The sequence below is a fragment of the Ambystoma mexicanum genome, chromosome 2q, assembly GCF_040938575.1.
Source record: "Ambystoma mexicanum isolate Mex_15411 chromosome 2q, UKY_AmexF1_1, whole genome shotgun sequence".
Taxonomy (NCBI): domain Eukaryota; kingdom Metazoa; phylum Chordata; class Amphibia; order Caudata; family Ambystomatidae; genus Ambystoma; species Ambystoma mexicanum.
This window is the reverse complement of record NC_090924.1, coordinates 995,735,368-995,755,613: the sequence shown is the minus strand read 5'-3', so window position 1 is coordinate 995,755,613 and position 20,246 is coordinate 995,735,368. Positions and strand designations below refer to the sequence as shown.

At 42.8% G+C, this 20,246-nt stretch overlaps 1 protein-coding gene across 3 annotated transcripts in view; it reads right to left on the bottom strand.

Annotated features, from left to right (window-relative positions):
• Nucleotides 1-20,246, bottom strand: part of CNTNAP2 (contactin associated protein 2) — a 3,301,953-nt gene that overhangs the window by 861,048 nt on the left and 2,420,659 nt on the right. The window lies entirely within an intron of this gene.

Below are 20,246 nucleotides of genomic sequence, written 5' to 3'. Positions count from 1 at the left end.
ATGGCGCTAATAGCGCCATGGTTCTCCGCCATCCGTGTAATGAGGCCCTTAGACACACCGTCATTCCCACACAGACATTTCATTGTGATTATATTTCTACCCCTGCCTTATCTTCCTGTCCTCCAAGCAGTTTCGCTTGAATGTGGAAGGGGAACCCCACTTTGCTGTTCAACACATTTCTGACAATAGGAATGAGTCACTCAGTCAAAAGCAGGAGGCCCTTTATAGGTGCAGTTTAACTGCCCTTGCCACGTCCCAAACCTGCAGGGCAACCTCATCAGAGGCAAAGGAAGAAAACAAAAATAATGTGTTGGGGTGGTGCAAAGCTGAAAAGGATCTTTGGGCGGAATGAAAGGGGGGGGCTAAGTAAGGTGAGATGGGATTCTGAAAAGCCTAGTTAATGTTCTGAACAAGAGAGAGTGACCAACTCTCAGCCATCGGGACAGCAGGCAAACCATCCTTAATGTTGATCATCTAAATGGGAGATTCAAAGGGTTCTTTCTGCAATGCATCTAGAACCGTTGGTGGGAGAAAAGAAAGGAGAGGATCAAGGGCAGGAAATAAAAGAAAATGCTTAAGTAGCTTGGAAGCATAAGTCTCTATTACCGCCATGACATCACATGGCTCACGAAATGTTCGAATGTGCACCATCTGTGCTCTCAGGGGAGAGCCAAGAGCAAATACACACTTCAGGATTTCAAGAACCTTTGGGGGATCACAGGGGAGAGGAAAAGCACCAGGTTTAGTGAAGGCGCTGATGAAGGATCCCCAATGCCTTTAATAGTCCTGCAGTGGAACGTTCCTGGAATAGCTGAATATCTGTGGAATGCATCATGCACTTATTTATTTTATATGGATGAACACTTAAAACTTTGCAAAATGTAGATGAGTATAAAACATAGAAATTACATAGAATATAAAAAATCACTTACTTAAACAGGCCATCCAAGCTAACATACTACTCACATACATTCCCTAAAATACACAGCACTCAGAAGCATTTCTAATTTATAATGCAAGATGTGCTCCTAAAATACACAGAATTCTGAGACATGTCAAGTTTAAGATTAATCACGTATATAAATTGCACACATTTTCCTAAGAATGTCAAGACCCCCAGGTTCAAAGACACTGATTTCCCACAGAGCATGTTTAGCAAGATATAGTCCAACTGTAACCATTCATCCATGCATCATGGATCACCCAACATTACTGATGTCAATGGCAAGTACTGAAGCTTTCAAAATGTATCCTTCCGTCTCTTGCATGGGTTTCTCACTCCGGTGTGGTGGTGTGGTGCTCATTACATAACCCTCAAAATGCATTATGGAGTGATTACCATAACAGATGTGATAAAATATCAAAGTAATGAATAACCTATGTGCTTTGTTTTTGATGGTGGTTAAGAGTCCCTCTCCAAACAACAGGAGGTTCCATATGCTGATCAAATGGTACATAACACTGGCTATAACCGAGTGATATTGTGTTCTTGCCAGAAACGCATATGACAGTTAGGGCCTAATACAGAGAAGCGTTTTATAATGGCACACCCCCATTGGAAAACGATTTGTGAATTAATTAGGCCCTAAAGGTTTTGGAATTGCAACTGAAGTTCAGTTTGATGAGGAAGCATCAAGCATTATCGCTCTGCAGGTGTCAGCCTCCAGGTGGCAATAGTGCATGATGTTAAAGGTCACGCCCTCCAGGAGCCACCTGTTTATGGGAAACCATTGATGCACTGCATGCCAGACTTCGGACCATGCCGCTGATCATCATTTATGATTATGCCTTTGTGAGTTTGAATATATAATAATAGGGGGCTAGTTCTGGCAAAGGTAGGAATTGAACGCTGAAGTTTCATTGGTGGATGCCGATGCTAGGAAGACAATTTGAATGTAGGTATTGTGAATTTTTAAACCTTACATTTTAAAACAGTTGAAGATATAGAGACAGTATGGGATACCCTAGAGGCGTGTCTAGGGAGATTCTAATGAGCATAGCTGTGAACAGGAAGAAAAAGGCAAGACTCAGTTCAAGGTCCTTGAAAAAATGTCTGCCGGTTCACAGCCGGATTGAGCTTTTCCTCAAATAATGAAATGGAGAAATGAGTTAAATAACATATTGAACTAAAAGGTTTGTTCACTGGGTTAGTGTTAGAAAGTCGTGCACTCGACTAAAAGAATGACGAAAGCAAGTTAAAACTAGTGGTGCATAATTTGGGTGCATTTTCTATGCCACAGTGTTTTGCTGCGGACATTGCTGCGTTTTCTGTTTTCTGTCTCCTTTCCTCCTGTACCTGCTTCATCTACTTGTTCACTGCCTCCTGGAGGGTGCATTCTCCCTGCCGTTTCCGGCATCCCCGTGGAGTGGCACTCTGTGCGTGGCCCTTGTTGTGGATAGACTTGATAGACCTCATATGATAACGCCTCTGATGTGTATGCATTGCCAATGGAATATACACAATCATTATGATTTCAGGAGTTAGGACTAACTTCCTGCAGGCATCTTTGGTAACAGTGGACTTCATTTAAAAATGTGCTTGGTGAGTGTGACAAAATTACTACTGCCCTGCAGGAGCATAAGGATGAGTGATATGCGTGATATTGAAACTAAATTCAGGATTTAATGTTTTCAATCGACTGCATTCTAATGAATCATATGTGTTTTCACAGGGTGTGCAATCCTTACTGATGGCTTTCTCCTAGGCCTTCCTCTTTATTGCTATGTGCGTGTCATTTGCGGGCCATGCTTTGAGGAGATGCACCCTATTTTGTAAGACTACCTACTTTCTACCGTTCCATTAATAGGCAAAATAAGTGTGTATTAGTGGTGCCCACCCACACTCCATTCCACGGAGGAGTTACAAAACATCCGAGAGTATCAACCGAGGTAGGCATCCTGCCCCTTGTCCCATTCTCTGGAATGCAGACATGCAGGTACCAGGATTCTGCATTGCCTCTCATAGCTGGTCTGAGCTCAAAGGAATGACACTGGTATGTGACAAATCAGAGGTAGCATTTAACAACGCTGTGAAGCATGAGCCCTATATGTGCCTTATATTTGCAGATTATCCTGCCAAAGGCTCATAGGTTAGCACAATTTCTTTTTATTTTTTATTTATTTAAACGGCTCAGTTACATCTCAATTAAGAAAAGTTTCATGCCTTCCGTATATACAATTTCAGAGACACACAAACAGAAAATACATTAGTACCACTCCACGTTGGATAGATAATTAAAAGATTTGTTCGAAAATAGCCGCATTCACAGGTCATCAGGTCTCTTTAATCCCAACCTCACTTCCTTATGTTGACCATTGTTTCCGCATTGCCTATTTCTTTAAAAATCTCATCTAGGATGTTCACTAAAGCTATTATTACGGAAGTCTTTTCTCCCGGCAGAAGTAAAGACCACCAATCATCTGCAGAGTATGTCTTCAATTTTCCAAATAAGTCACCCAGCAATCACGTTCTTGGTGATGTGAGTGCTTTGCAAAATAGGACTAGATGCTTTAAAGTTTCTGTCTCTTACTTCAGTTTACATAATCAGCAATCAGTGTGTCTCTTGATCCCTTTGTCTCTTGGTGCCAAGACCTCCTGGGTGGGATATAAGTTCAAACAAAACCTCAGAAATGTCAGTCATATTACATGACTCTGACATCTTGACAAATATTTAGGCGACAGGTTTTAAGGGCCCCTCGGTATGCCCTCCTGGGAACACAGTTTAGCTTTTCTCATTTTGTCTTGCATCCGGATCGAATCCTGGTGCCAAATCCTGATTTTGACTAAATCGGAATTTGTCACCAGTTGGTCTTCTGATGCTGCAACAAGGTCCAAAACCCCCATGCAAGTTCTCAACCAGTCCTGCAACCCACCGTCTCTTCCTCCTGTATAGCCTTCTGTAGTGCCCCAAAGCCTCTTATAGGGTCTGTTGCTACGACATTCCAAAATAGTGCAAGATATTTCCAGGTGATATGTGCTTCTTTGGGAGGTTAATGCTTTAATGTTGTTCTTTAGCATACATTTGTGAGGGTAATCTCTTAAAGCAGTGTTTATAGATCCCCCAGGTATACCATTGAGGACACTTCCGAATGTTTTTCATTTTCCAGGATCATGTTTTCTCTCTTGGTCTCCTCCCTCTGCAATGACCCAAAGATACGATCTTAGACTTCTTCACATTAACTTTCAGTCCATTCTCAAGCATATACTGTTCCAAAACGTTTAACTGCCTTTGTAGACCATCAATACCAAATCATCGGCATATAGCAGATAGTCAATCTTCACCCCACCGATGTTAGGGGGAAAACTCTGTGTTTTGCTCAATGCCTCAGGAAGGTCTGAGAGAAATAGGTTGAACAGGCACAGTGCCAACGGACAGCCCTGTTTTAGGCCTCTGGCTGTTAGAATTGATGCTGACAGTGACCCCCGTTGGTCCAGCCTTATTCGTGGATTAGTGTCCGTGTGAATATCTTTAATGGCCTCCAACAGGTCAACTGAGCAACCCCAGCTTGAGAGTTTGTTCCAGAGTTTACTTGTGTCCACTGAGTCGAAGGATTGCGCCAAATCTATGAACATCAGAAAAGGTTTGCTTTTGGATTTCCTTAGTCTTTTCTTTAAAAGGTTGATCAAGAGTAGATTGAAAGATATGTTAATTCCTTTAACAAAACCAAACTGCTAGTGGTCCAGCCTTCCCGATGTCTCAATCAATTTTTCCAGACCCACCAAGATTAGTTTAGCAAAAACCTTAACCCCAACGTTCAGCAGGGCTATAGGTCGGTAATTGTCTGTCCCCCTTTTTAAATATAAGGATAACTATAGATGACTTCCAAGACAGAGGGACCTTCTTTTGTTTCTTGATGTTTCAAATAGTGCTGCCAGAAATTTCACCCATAATTCAGGTTCCTCTTTTAAGTGAGCATTTGTCTTCCCATCTGGGCCGGGGGATCTTGAACTACTTGCTTTGCGGATTATTCCCAAAATATCTTCTTCCTCAGTTTCAAAAGTCCATTCTGCACCCCCTATTTTTCCCCCTTTTGTAAACTTGTCTTCGTCTGGGTTAAACACTCTTCCATATTGTCACACACAATCATGCTCATTGGCAATACTGTCCAGGATAACATCCAGTGGGTGTAAAGGGGGATGTGGTGTTTCCAGATTTCACTGTTATCTGCTATATTCCGCATCATCATTTCGGAGTCCTCCTGAAACATTTTTGCTTTCCTACCCTTCATCCAATTTTTGTAGTGTTGTTTCCTGCTTCTCAACAACCCAGAGATATTCGTACTGTTGGCCATTTGTAGCCTCTGTAGATCTTGTCTCAGTTGTCGCTTTTCTGCTTATATGGCATGATTATAGCAATGTTTATGCTTGAATGATGCTTTTGTACCACTTCTTCTTGTTTTGACAAAGGCCTTTAGGAGTTTAGAGTACTCCCCAATGTTTCCCTCGCTTTGATTTTTGGGCCTGATTGATGTAAGAAGCTGTTGTGTTAATGCTTTGATTTTTACTGCATCCATTTTTAGACAATTACGCCCTTGTGTGATTGTTAAAGGGCATAGAAATGTGGCTTGTGAACGGCCCACTATCTTAGTAGTAATTAGTTGACTATATTGTGGTCACTGTTGGCTGTTGTGATAACATGAAGAGAGGAAATCTAAGGTAAAAGGTTTCCAGAGGCAAAGACATTGTCCAGCATCTTCCTTGATGCGCCTCGAGACCAAGTATAATGACCTTGGATTTTCCCCTCCATTTGTCCGTTTAGCAAATGTAGATCTCTCTGGGTGGTCTCCTCCATCCAGCGTCTACCCTTGCACATTTTTCCAGGGAGCTGTTCTTTTCCATAGAAGGGGGTACTCTCTGCTTCTGCTGTAACTTTCATATTAAAGTCTCCACAAATGATGACCATTGGATCTTCCAATTCTTCTTGCAATTTATCCAGCTTTCCCAAAATAGCCTTAACAAAGTCGGAGTTCTCGATGATTGCTGAGTTCCAGTATACTTTGCAAAGTACCAACCACTCTGCTTTGCCGGACCTTATCTCAATTTTTCCAATTGTATATATGGATTAAGATTCCATGAATTCACAATTTCAAACAAGGCTCCAATTTTCACCAACGTCAGGAGACCTGAAGTTGGTATTCCCTTATCACTCTTTATAGCAGGGTTAAGCAGGGAAGTAAACCCATCAAGGCTGGGGCGCTCTCGTAGCCATGTTTTCTGCAGACAAATTATTTCATTATTATCCTATATGATCCCCTCTTTACCATACAAGTTCTTGAAACTTCTAGTATTCCAGCTAGCCAATGGCCATTTATCTGGATCCTGTTCCTTTCATGGTTAGGCTATTTTCTTATTAACCACCAGGGCTTTAGCAAGGCATTGCTGTGATTCCTCATGTATATTCACACAATTTCACACGGGCAGACTTAATGCAACCTCTGCACTGCATTGACTTTGATGTCACAGTGGCTGTCAAACAGGGCACCTGTGACCTCTGAACCTGTTCTCTGGAAAGCTGGGCCTGCAGATGCAGAGGTTCATGTAGCAGGGCACAGTGGTTACTACGCTTTTGGTATCAACCTTCTGAAAGGGAAGGTGCCTGATTAGCCTGAGGTCAATTAACCACATCATATCATTTTTAATAAAAATCAAAAAAGCCAAGGCTTGTATACCCATGCCACATGATAATTGCTTACAATGCAATTACTGACAAACCCTGATCTTCAGAGAAGCTGCGATAAAAGCAAAGACATGTCTATGCACACCTCATATTGTCTGTGCAATACTGTCAGAAAGAAATGTTCAAAAATATTACTGGCCTCATCACAAGAACTCTGTGTCTTAATTTCAGCACACTTCAGCGACAACTCCAAACCCACCTCGACAAGGAAGTTGTTGAAGACCAAATCCAGCAAGAAGGACTGAGCAGTACTGGCTCTAGAAGTTTTCTGCCACTTTTGTAAGCAAGAATTCATAACCATAATCAACACTAGCTACCAAGACACATGCTCCCGAACACCTACAAAGTGATTGCTCAACAGCATGGACTTAGCCACATAGTCCAATTTCTCTTCAATTCATCTATAGAACACTACATCATGCCACACGCCTTAAAAAATGCTTTTGTTAAACCTCTAATCAAGAAAACATCAGGAAACCCTGATGGCCCAGTGAGTTACAGCTCCAACGCAGTTTACAAAGCATAGCTCCCCAAAAAATAATTTTTCACCAATTCTGGGACCACATTGAAACCAAAACCCTCTTACACTCTTCACAACTAACATTCAGACCAATGATGGGCATACAAACTACAGTTTCTCATATTTGGGGCATTTTAAACAACAGCAATACAAATATGGCAAGGGCACTTAAATCCCATGTCATCTCTGTGTCATTTGTCACTATCAGCCATACAATTCTGCTAAAAAAGACTTATGGACATCTGAATGGGACATACTGTGCTATGCTGGATGACATCCTATTTCATGGACAGAACAGAGACCACAAACTTGATCCCTTTCATGTCTAGCGCCCACATCACCAGCGTAGTACCCCAATGTTAAAACCTTTCAACACTTGCATTGAACTTGGAACTCAGCAACATAGGTCTCAAATGCTTCAAATACATAGACAATACCGAAATAGTCTACGATCTTAGTGACAATTCAATCTCAAAGAAAATGGATGTTAGCACCTGCCTCATGCAAGGTGACTCTTGCATGATAAAAGATCAACTGAAACTCCATCAATCAAAATAGAAGTCATGATCTGTTGCAGCATAACAATTGACCCAAACCAATCCTATGGTCTGAAGAACCTAGCGAAAGTCAACTTCAACAATGACAAAAACTCCAGACGGTACTCATGCAGTTCTATATGATTTAACAAATGAAAAAATAGAGAATGAAATGTTAACGAAAACGGTGAAAAAACATTGAATATTTTGGGTTCTCCCCACCTCCCCGTTTCCCCATGTTTAAAACTCCACCTGACTCCCTCCCCCCATCCACCCCATTTAACCCCTTACCCCACCCCACATATATTTTTTAAAACAATGTTGGTATTTTTTCATTGTTTTTTATTCATTTATGTTTCATTCTCTATTTTATTTTCGTTATAATTACTGGATATCACTCACACATTTGTACATCAAGCAAGTAACTTCTTCCAAATCTGAAATTCCCCCCAAATCATGCCAGACCACATTTTTACACAGAGCCTTGACAGTCATCACATCATTACTGTCGAGGATAGAATAAGCCAACCACACCCAAAATACATATTAATCTGACTATAAAGAGCCCAAAATGCTGCAGCAAGACTCCTCTCAAGACTTAAAAAATGGGAACACATCATCTCAGCCTTATGATTGCTTCACAGGCAACCAGTCAGACAAAGAACATAATTCAAAACCTTCTATATCCTCTGTAATCAACTCATGGGGGCAACAGTAAAGACAGACACAAGTGAGCACAGTTCAAGGCTGTTTATTAAACTGTATAAATGGTTGAAAAACCGCGTAATCTAAACCTAAAACTAAAATGGGAGCAAGCTACGACCATCAAATAATAATAAGGCAGTTCTAGTTGCATCTTGTCAAAGAGAAAGGGTCTATACTAAAAGAAAACTATTGCTAATCCTTATCGCTAAGTTACAAAATAGTGTGCGATAATGTCCACCAGAAAAGAAAGAGGTGTTCACAAAATGATAAGTCAGGATTGTATAGTTGGGGTTTCCCTTCTCCACGTTTTCAGCACAGGACAAGGCAGCACCCCTGAGCACTGCACACACCTGGACTTCTCCAGAAGAAGGTTACAGTTCTTTTCAGCGATATCAGGACCTTCTGTGGCCAAGTCTCTTTCATACAATGTCTCTTGCCTCCAGGGCTTGATGTGTCAACAATAACAAAACAAAAGTTCCTTTCCGTAATCTTTTACATTGGGTGATGGCATTTCACCATTAGATCCCCCTCAACCGGCGGGTTCTGATCCTTCTTCAATGTTAGCCTCCCTCAGTCGGGTTCACTACGGCCAGATACACAGTTCACTTTGCTTTTTCACAATGCAGGACTCACTTCCCTTAGCTTTCCTCTTAACAACATGTCAAAGACTTTCGATTGTACAAGGGGTTTTGTTCGACCCTTCTATGACCACTTTGACACTCTGCGTCGGGCTCTCCTAGGGCCTTCTGGTATTTGTAGTTTCTTCAAAGGGGGACCAGCCAGAGTCTTTCGAATGAGCGCCCACGTGAATCTGGACCACTCTGCAACTGGTATTTCCCTGGAATTTCATAAGCGTTCAGTAACACACAAGTTCTTTGTTCATAAGTTCTTTCAATTCATATCATGTTGCCGTTTGCATCCTTTGCTCAACACAGTTCGGTTTATTATCGGCTCTCCCTCCGACTCACCGGCTGTGCTGAACTATTTGGCGTTTCTTGTCTCCGGAGTCAAGGACGGCACCAGGGTAGCAAGCGCGTCTCTTACCGCCTTGGTTATCAGTGCAGAAGTACTCTGTGTACCGTTGACATCTGTTACACCACACACCAGATATAGCTCCCAATTATTGATTCCTTTTACAGAGTCCTCGCCGTCTGGGTCGAAAAGGGCAAGGGCACTTCCCTATGTTGTCCTCTCAGGTTTAACCGCCTTTCTCCTCCGTTTGAACTGCTGTCCTGGAATAGCTGCTTCCTCGTGCGTTTGGCCTAGTTCAATGTGTGCTCTCGTGCTACGCCTTTTACCCCAGTGGGGAAGGTAAAGGGCTATCGGTTGTGTGTAGTTATTGCCAATTGCCTGACTCTGCCTGACCCTTGTGTTGGGACATGTCAGGTAAACAGTTCTGGTGTTAGTCCATTGTCTTTCATGGGGGGTCATTACGACCCTGCATTAAGGGTTTAACGGCGCCGTAAAAGGTGTCGGCACCGTTAAACCCTTAATGCCTGATTACGAGGTCCTTTTGCGGGACCCGACCTAAACGGCTGGTTTTACCAGCCATTAAAGTAGGGTGCCGCAAAGGGACCTCGGTGCTAATTATGGTACCGCAATTTGCCGTACTGTACTTAGCGCCTTCCCCAGTCCCATTGAGCCCTATGGGGCGAAAATGGGAATGGGGAAGGGCCATAGTGAAATGGGGAAATACCGCCCCGCCAACCTTGGAATGGGGCGGTATTTCCCCATTCCACCATGGCGGACTTGTTACAACACCGGCACCAACCATGGTGCTAATAGCGCCATGGTTTAGCGCCGGGGATGTAATGAGGGCCATGGTGTGCTAAAATATTCATGTTGGAAAAGGGGAGGTAGAGATTCTACATATCTTATGGGTTAGGATGGAAAAAGGTGTTATAAGGGAGAGGGTACTGCGTCTCACCCGTCAGTGTCCCACTTGCACTCCCTGAAGACCCCCAATTCAGGTGATCCTCCCCCACCCCCAGGAACTGGATCCAATAACGATGGACATGTCCTGGCCACCTGGATGACAGATCTCCGGGGACTAGCGGGTGAGACACCTTCAAGCTTCTCACGCCTCCAACATACATTTCACAACAGGGACCCAGAACGCACCATGAAGAAATTATTCCACTATAAGCAAACCAGAAGGTATTCAATCCACAACTGGAAATGTCACAGAGGATCTTCCTTCTCATTATAGTCAAGCAAGCTTTGGAACTCTATTTTGAGGCACTTCTGAACAGAGGAAGACCACATCGTCTTCTGTAAAACTTGCAAATTCTGGCTATTCAAACGACTCTAACTCACACACTGACTAGTATGGAAATATTAAAGGCCTGACCAATTGAAGCAAACCAGTCCAGACTCAACTAATAACCAGCCCACACTCTGACCCAAGGACCCACCGGAAACTATCAGGTAAACACATACTCGCAACCCGAATAAAGGTGAAGTGGTTCTCACTTTACAACATAAATAATCCCAGGGAACTGGACCCAATGACCTATCAGAGAAAAGACTGACCACAGCACCAACTAGGATGATACAACTGCACACCGCACTTAGGCCAAGATACGACTGACCACAACACCAACTAGGAAGACACATCTGCACACCTCACTTAGGCCAATTAAATCAAATCAAGGAGGCTGGGCTCCTTTATTCTACCATGATCTAGCCCATCAATGAGAAAACTCCAACACCACTTCACAACCATTATATGTTATGTTATGTTATTTTACATTTATATAGCGCCTTATGTACCATTGGTATGGTCTGAAGGCGCTGGTAGGTTGAACGCCCTTGGGAACTGGAGTTCAAGTCAGTAGAGAGAGTAGAGAGAGTCAAAAGTGCCTGCGAGTACCGGATATGTATGCAGCTGGTGTGGTATTCGTGTAATAGCTGCTTCTTAGCGGTAGGTGTGGTGGTTGAGAGATCAGGAGTATGTGTTCGTTGTGGCAGGATTTATCCAGACCAAATGTGGCTGTGTTAGACCTGAGGAGAATGCCTGGCTGGGTGGTGTGTAACCAGCAGTGTTTACTTAGAGTGATGGGGAGTATGCGGCAGATGTTGGTATGAGAACAGTTATACCGAATGGTGTCATAGTATCCCTGTGTTCTAGTTGAATGGTGGTGTAAATAAAAGAGTAAGCGTGGTAATGTGATATGATGGGTTACATGTTCTTTCAAACGTTCAATGCACTCCAAACCATTCTAAGTAGGTCATGCAATTCTACGCACTCCAATCCGTTCCATGCACTCCAGTCCGCTCCACGCACTCCAGTCTGCTCCACGCACTCCAGTCCATCCCATGCATTCCAGTCTGCCCCACGCGCTCCAGTCCGCCCCACGCACTCCAGTCCGCCCCACGCACTCCAGTCCGTCCCACGCACTCCAGTCACAGTAACAGGACAAACTGCATTGGCTCCACCTGCAAGCCTGTATCATCTTCAAATACTGTTGTATCATCTATAAGGATGTCACCCTGAAGTTCACAAGCTACCTCACTGAGAAATGCATCATCTCTGGAGACGTGTGATCCACCAGAAGTAAGGAAATGTGCAGACTTGCACTCACACAGTGCAGGAAGGAAAGAACCAGAAGACATGACTTCTCTGTTTACACTCCAAGACTCTGGAACCTCCTCCTCGGCAGAGGAAATAGAAGATATTTGGTACAGGCCACTGACTTTGGAATGCCTTACCTTTGGATATATACAGTAAATCATGTACCTAGTGGCCTTCATAAAGGCCATGAACATGTTTATATTCTGCTAAATCTGCTAATCCTTTCCATACAGGATGCCTCCATCTCAGCCTGATTGGCCCAGAAGTGTTTGCAAAGCTTGCACTTCTTAAATCACTATTTCTATTGAATAAATCAAATCAAACATGTAATGTCACAACACGATTGAGGAGACTCATAAAGATGTCCCCTTAGGAAGCTGTCCTAGTATCTATGGGTATCCACTTAAATCTCCACAGAGTTTGAGGTGAGAGCATAGTGAATACGCATAAGCTAAGTACCTGCTGAAATTCTACACCAGTGGCCAGAGAATCCTTGCACTGAAAGATATGGTATTGAACATCACTGGAGAAGAGCAGCCATTGCTCCAACCCAGTGACCTGTTACTGGGCCTTGGTGTTCACTAGACTAGCTTGTGGGCTTTAAAAGCACTTTCCTGCTGCCATAGTGACAAACAGATACATGACAAGATGTATTGTCTCACTGTGAGTGTTCAAGAGAGTGCCCCCACAAATATTTCCTGGGGAATACATTGATTACCAAGGGCTTGGCTGCTTGCAGACCCAAACGTGGCAGGAGTCGTAATCACCTGGTCGCAAGAAACACCTTGCAGATAACTTTGATTCAGAAGCCTGGGAGTAGTCCAAAGCACATTCCAGATTCCAAGGGGTTCAACCCTCCTGGCAACTTGAGTCAGGATATGCAGACTGTCTTGCTCTTGTGAAAGAGGAGTCTGTGAACAGCTGTATATGGAGAGAGGACCTGAACAGGCTGAATTCTATAGAGGGTACAGAGAGTTCTCTTGAAATGACTTGGAAGCACAAAATCGTATAGCTGGATGGGCTACTCTACAGCAAATCTATAGCCCATGCTACAATTGCACTTCTGAGAATGACGGAGGCCCTGAGCCAAAGAACATTCCTACAGCCCTGTAGATAAGTGGTGTACCAGACAGTTGTACTCCCTCACAAAAAAGCACATGCTCCTCAAGTATATTAGGGAGCAAAAATCCTCCAAAATATGAAACAAATGACAGACAACGCTTTCCCCTTCTTTCAGCCACCCGTCTCCATGGATATGGATGGAACTGTTGTACCAGCAACACAGTGTTTCAGGAAGGAGATCTGATATTATTATTGACTGATCTGAAGTGGGACATTGAGGTAAACATGCATCTTTTAATTTTAATGAATTACTGGGTTCAAAGAAGTCAGTATTATAAAATAAAACATGTTTTGGTGTCAAAATATATTTTGACTCGCTTGAAAAATCCCCACAATGACAAATTACTTATTTACTCCACAAATAATTATTCTACTACCATCTTCAAGACATAGCGATTCAAACACTCCCACTTATGAAGCTTATCTGGAGACTCTCATATGATTCTTGATACAGTACCTGGGCAGGTTGCCCAAGAGTATGGAGCATTTTGGCTGAAGCATTACTGTACACCATGAATGACTTAACAGCTGTCTGGAAGGTATGGGGCATAGTGCAACTGGCCCTTAGTACAAATACCTGTGGTAGGAATGTCTTTCAAGAGGGTGTGGATTGACATTGTAGCTCCCCTTTATATGCCTACCACTTCAGAGGATATGCACATCTTGATGGTAATGGACCACACAATAAGGTAATCTGGGACTATGCCCAGGTGGTTGATTTACTACTCCAGCTATAGTAAGAGCCCTGATGAGGATTTTCACAAGGGTTGGTTACCCGAAGAGTAATGCTTGGGCCAGGGTCCTAACTTTATGTCATTCTATATGAAGGCTGTGTGAATGGAGTGTAGAGTAACTTACAAGTTAGCCGCTTCCTATCACCCTTCAGCAAAAGTTCTGTTTGAGTAATTCAATGCAATGCTGAAAAGCATAATGAGTATTGTGGAATAACCCCTGTAGAAAAAGTGGAAACTCCTAGTGTCATACCTAATGTTTGCTTACAGGGAGGTTCCATAGAAAAGAGTACTCTTTAGTCCAATGTAGTTTCTATATGGTTATTCTGTGAGTGACTCTCACACCTTAATGAAACAGAGATTGGGAAGACATATGTGATGCCCATTGCATACAGTAGAGGCCTAAGTATTGGCTCGATGAAAAAACAATGGTTCGACATATGACAAGGAGAAAAGAAAGCAAGTCAGGTCTTGGACAAGGAATGGCATGTCCAGAAGGCATATGAGTTGGATAGCAGGAATGTAAATAGTACCAAATGTTGGAGCCCATGTCTTTAGAAGGAGACCGTGATGAAGGAGACAGAGATGGCCTGTGACAACAAATGACTATGATAAAAAAAGAAGATCTGTAATGTGCTGAAGGAAAAGGATTGTGCTGACAGAGAAGGACTGTGATGAAGTAGAAGAATTTTGCAGAAGGACTGTGATGATGGAGAAGGACTGTGACAATAAAGGAGGATATCTGTGTCGATGGATTGCAATAAAAGAAAAAGACATAAAGGAGAAGGACTGTGATGAAGGACTCTGTTGAAGGATGATTTTGAAGTAGAAGAACTGAGATGAAGGAAACGGATTTTGGTTAAGAAGAATGACTGTCATGAAGGATAAGGACTGTGAAGAAAGAGAAGGATTCTGGCAAAAGACTATGAAGAAGGACAAGGAATGTGACAAAGAAGGACTGTGATGAATTCCGATGATGAAGGACTGTGTTGAAGGAGATAGACTCTGATAGAGGAGCAGGATTATAACAAAGGAGACATACTATGAGGAAGAGGTTTGAGTGTAATAACAAACGAGGACTGTGATGAAGGAGAAGAAATGTCAAAGAAGGAATTGGAAGGAGAAAAACTGTGATGAAGGAGGACTGATGATTAAGGGAAAGTGTGATAAAGGACAAGGACTGTGACAAAGAAGAAGGGCTGCTATGAAGCATAATGACTTTTATAAAGGACAAGGCTTGTGATGAATAACTTTGACAACAAGTGTTCCATGACAACAGTGAAGAACCATGACAAAGGTTAAGTGCTAGCATAAACGAGAAGAATAAGGTTGAAGGAGAAGGACAGACAAAGGAGAACGTTGATAAAGGACTATGGCAAAGGGGGAGTACTTTGAAGTATTCGGATAAAGGAGAAGCACTGTGAATAAGGGCTGCAACAAAGTAAAATTACTGCTAATAGACTGAAAAACAGAAAAAGACTGACAAAGGGGAAAGACTGATGAAGCAAAAGAACTATGATGAAGGAAAAGGGCTGTGACAAAGCACTGTAATGAAGGAGAAGGACTGTGATGAGGGAGAATACATGTGATTAACAGTTATGAGAAATGAGGATAGTGACAGAAGGACTATGATTAAGGAGCAGGATTGTGATGAAGAGTTGTGCTGAAGAGGAAGGACTGCACTGAAGGAGAACTGCGATGAAGGCAAAGTGATATGAAAAAGTAGAAGAACACTGAGAATGGAGGAGTATGATGATGATGAAGCAGAAGTACTGTGACACAGAAGAAAGACTGTGATGGGAAGAACTCTTGTAATTGAGGACTGTGACTGACTAGAAGAACTGTGATAAAGAACTGTGATGAAGTAGAAGGTCAGTATTACTTTGTTTCAGCGTTATACCCTAAAATCATGTTAGTACATACATAAAACAAAAGCGCAAAACATCACATCATAATAAGCATTTAAGCCCTTGCTGCAATTTCTTTAAAATGCAGTATCATGCAGGTCATGTAACTATGGATGAATACCAAATTATAGTAGACATAAATTCATAGAGGCATGTCATTTGGAGGTCTTCGGGTTGCAGCTGCAACTGCTACCCCTGGCTTGCCCTCTGCTACCCCTAGACCTTTCATTGTGACCCTGGGCCACTGGACAAAGAGGAACTTCCAAGAGAAGATATCTGTGTTGCACCTAAAAAAGGTGGTTGTAAATGCAGCTACATGTGCCACAGCTTTTTTCACCAGAAATATAGATCTCATTAGCTGGAGAAATAGCAGGGATGCAGGTAAAACCATGAAGCCACCATCACTAACAGATTGCCAGTCGATCAGTGAAGAATGCCTGAATAGTTAGGTTCAGAGGTGGGGCTGTCTGTGCAGCTCATACCCAGTACTGTAGCAACAGGTAGGGTATGGGGGCTAGGTCTAGCTAGCTGGGAATGGGTAGGACCAGCCTGACCCAGATCCGCCAGACCTGCATTACAGGCACACTATGGATAGACACAAAGTGAGATAATTAATTTAAATGAAGTTGCCCTCCACCTTTGAAGTAAACTATCTGTTGCATCTTCAAGCAAAAATAATATATGTTTGGAAGGATAGCTCAGGGGCAATGCACATGCTTTGCAAGAAAGAGGATGCAGTGCAACATGGGTTTTGTTGCTACTCCAGTGCTTAGAAGCTGGAGGAGACTGGCATTAAGCAACATATAAAGGAACAGCAAAACAATTAAATAGGCTTTTTCTGGGGTTGATGTCATGGAGCTGCTGCTGTTGGCATTTTAAAATTAAAATAAAAAACTGCGATCAGTGTTACCTGCAACACATCTTTCGCCTCTATCTCCCATATAACAAAAACACTGTGGGTTACTTACCAAATACGCAAAACAGAAAGGTAATGGCTGGAAGTTTCAAGTCATTCATAACCACTGGCACAGGTCTGGGATTGAGGTATGTGCTTGAGACTCAATATTATGTCGGCTGTTACTGGAGACTTACTAGTGACTTACAGATGTTGGGAGAGAGTGAAGCGTAATGTGTTGTAAGAGAGTTGAAATGCATTGAATGCAGATATAGGGTGTTTGAGGAGGGTAATTGAGACTCAAGCTGTTGAGGGTGTTGAAGGAGGGTACTAGTTTGCTTGAGGTTGATGGTGTTGGAGAATGCTGGAGACCTAAGTTGCTGGAGGGTGGCATTGTGTAAACATTGTGTAAAAAGGCACTGGATGTCTGCGCTTTGGGGTTTAGGCCTCTTCAAGATGCTCTCTCTTTTTATAGCTTTGCCTGAGTGATGTACAATAGTTCAGGTTGTTGAGTTGGAAGTTTACATTCACAGTAATTTGGTAATGTCGGCCTATACACACCGTAATGAACGCTACATATGGTGATTCATTCTTGCATGAAATTCAGAAGTACCCATTATCCGAATTGGTTCTGTAGTCAGACATGATAACACTGATCCTGTAGGGAATTTTTCCGATTCACTTATCGCTTGATGTGCTTTGCACCCTGAAGTAAACTGCACTGAGAATGGGCGCGTGTGGCTGGCTAACATACCCCGAAGCAGACGTTGGGGCGAGGCGAGAGTTGGTGTGCTGCTGCATATTGGGACCTTCTTTGCTCTCTCCCCACAAGTTGCCTCATCCTGGCATGATGCAGTTTATTGCTGTGCAGTGCAATGCAAATATCTTAGAAACCGTGAATCTAGGGCCGGGACCTCGAGTTTTGTTCCTTGTGTCAGGGCCAGTCATCCTACGACCACATTGATGTTTCGCTGAATCCAGGCAACTGATTCATGTGTGAATGTGCTGAAGTCCAGGTGAAGGGGTGCGGTGTCCAAATGTCATGTAGCCAGTAATGTCTAACAGGTAACTATGCAAAATGTGGTGTAGATTGGTGAAACAGTGTGGAATTGTATAAGGAACAATGCTTTGCCAAACCACAAACCCACAAACAAATGTTGTCTTGCGCTGAAATCTGGGGAAAGAGGTGGTATGGTCAATATCATGTAGCCAGCAATGTCTTGAGGGTCCTAACAGGTAACTAGGCATCATTTGGTGCAGATTGGTGAAACAGTGTGGAATTGTATAAGGAACAGTGCTTCGCCAAGTCACAAATCCACAAACAATATTTACTTGTGCTGAAATCAGGGGAACTGGGTGGGGTGTCCAAATGTCATGTAGCCAGGAATGCCCAGTAGGTCATAACAGGTAACTATGCAGAATTTGGTGCAGATTGGTGAAACAGTTTGGAACTGTAAAAGGAACAGCGCTTCGCCACAGATCCACAGACCCACAAACACATGTCTTTTGCTGAAATCCAGGAAAAGGGATGGGGTGTCCAAATGCTATGTAGCCAGTAATGTGCAGAGGGTCCTAACAGGCAACTATGCAAAATGTGGTGCAAACTGTTAAAATGGTGTGGAATTGTATAAGGAACAACGCTTTGCCACAAATCATGCCACAAACAAATGTTCACTTTTATATACATAGATTACAGTGATATTGTAACCATATTTTAATTTGTGTACTGAGGAACAATGCTATGTGATGCCACTTCCTGTTTTGTCAAGGCGTGAACGGTTGTGTGCCATCACTTCCCATGTTGTTACTTGGGGCGGGGGCCAATTACATCCCTCCCTGTGATGTCATTAGAGGTCAAAGGTCATGTGATGTCACTTACACTGCCTGGGCATTTTGATGAAATGACATCCCTGAATTCATAGGTGTTGAATATCTAAATAACATATTGTTCTTGTCATACCGACATGGTATATAACAACCAATAGAGGTTTGATAACTATTTCTGCAATTATCTAATTTTGGCCAGTCTTCTACCCAAAGCTCTATAGAGGTAGCTTGCCACTGAATGGACCACCAAGCTCTGCCTTGACTGACAGCATAAGGCCATAACTTGCACAGTTGTTCTAACAAATCGTTCATGGAATAAGGGTTTAAGATCTCTTTACCTCATATGTATTTACTCTGGACAGAGCAACATAAAATGGAGACTACTTTCAACTTGGTCACCACAAAATATACACACATCTCATGTGTTTCTGTTCCATTTATTACACAGGTGGACCATAGGTAGCATATCGGGTCACAATTTAGTGTATAATAGTCTTATAGGTTTGGGACCTATATTATCCATGTACTCCTCATAGCCCAAAGACTGCTCATATTCCCAATATCTTTTTAACAAGACGGTTTTGTTGACTGAGTTCAATACTTATTCTTCCACCTTAGCCAACAGTGCATTCTTGATTGCATGCTTGGTCGGGGGTGTCCATTCGCTCCAGTGAGGTCCAGCATTCACTAAGCCAAATGCTGTAAAGTTATTTCTTATTATGGGCGAACCATGGCAGCGAAGTGCCACCTTTCAGGGCTATAGCATCCACCACAGCTTCTCTATATCTACATATCCTCAATGTGGTCCAAATCCTAACCCAGCATTACACGGGTTTGGACTTATATAAGGGATCCAATCTCTGGATATCTGTTTTCAAGTAAACAGGCAAGTTAGCGGCACTTTTCGGTAGGCCTAAGATGTTTTTGACAAACTTGCTCTCAATTGTTGTCAAACTGTTAGAATTGGCATCCGACCACAATGCAGCTCCACACAATGCCGCCTGCCTTGCCTGCAAGCTTACTATTATAATCTTCAATAGAAACCGTCACTGCTACGATCCATAGTCTCACATAAATCTTGTTTTGCCCCTACTGTATCTTGCCAGTGTTAACCCGGACCTTGCTATTTGGGCATTGCATCTGCAATCATTGTGAACCCTTAGCCCTAAGTAATCAGAGCTGTCAACCTGCTCTATTTGCCCTTTCTTTCGTTTCAAGGCTGAGCTAGGCCTTTTTCGTAGAACTGTTCCTCCTGAAGATCAGTACCTTTGTTTTCTCTGTGTTAATCGTTAAGCCATTAATACTAGAAAACTCAACAAAGGCAGTGAATTGGGATTTCAATCTTAACAGAGTAAGTGATAAAAGTACTGCGTCCTCCGCAAAAAATTAGGAAAGGGATTTTTTCTCTTGCTAAGGCAGGCTTGACAGAGACAGGATCATTTTGGAGCAAGAAGGTAACCCGGGCGTACCCATCTCGATCTCCACAGTTTTTGTTTAGTTGCCACTTGCATTCTACCTGACAAGCGCTTCCTTGTTGGTGTAAAGGATTGGAATTGCCCTTAACAATGGTGATGGACTTCCTATGCTCATGAGTACATTTTAAAGCCTTCTGGGATACACTTACCCACTCAGCAGAATTCCCCTCCATCACTGAGCTGCACCTCAGAAGTCACCAGCAGAATGGCTGAACTGGCTCCTTTGAGCACCATTACGTTGCATCAAAACTGTTTATCGGGCTGAGAAAGGCTGCCA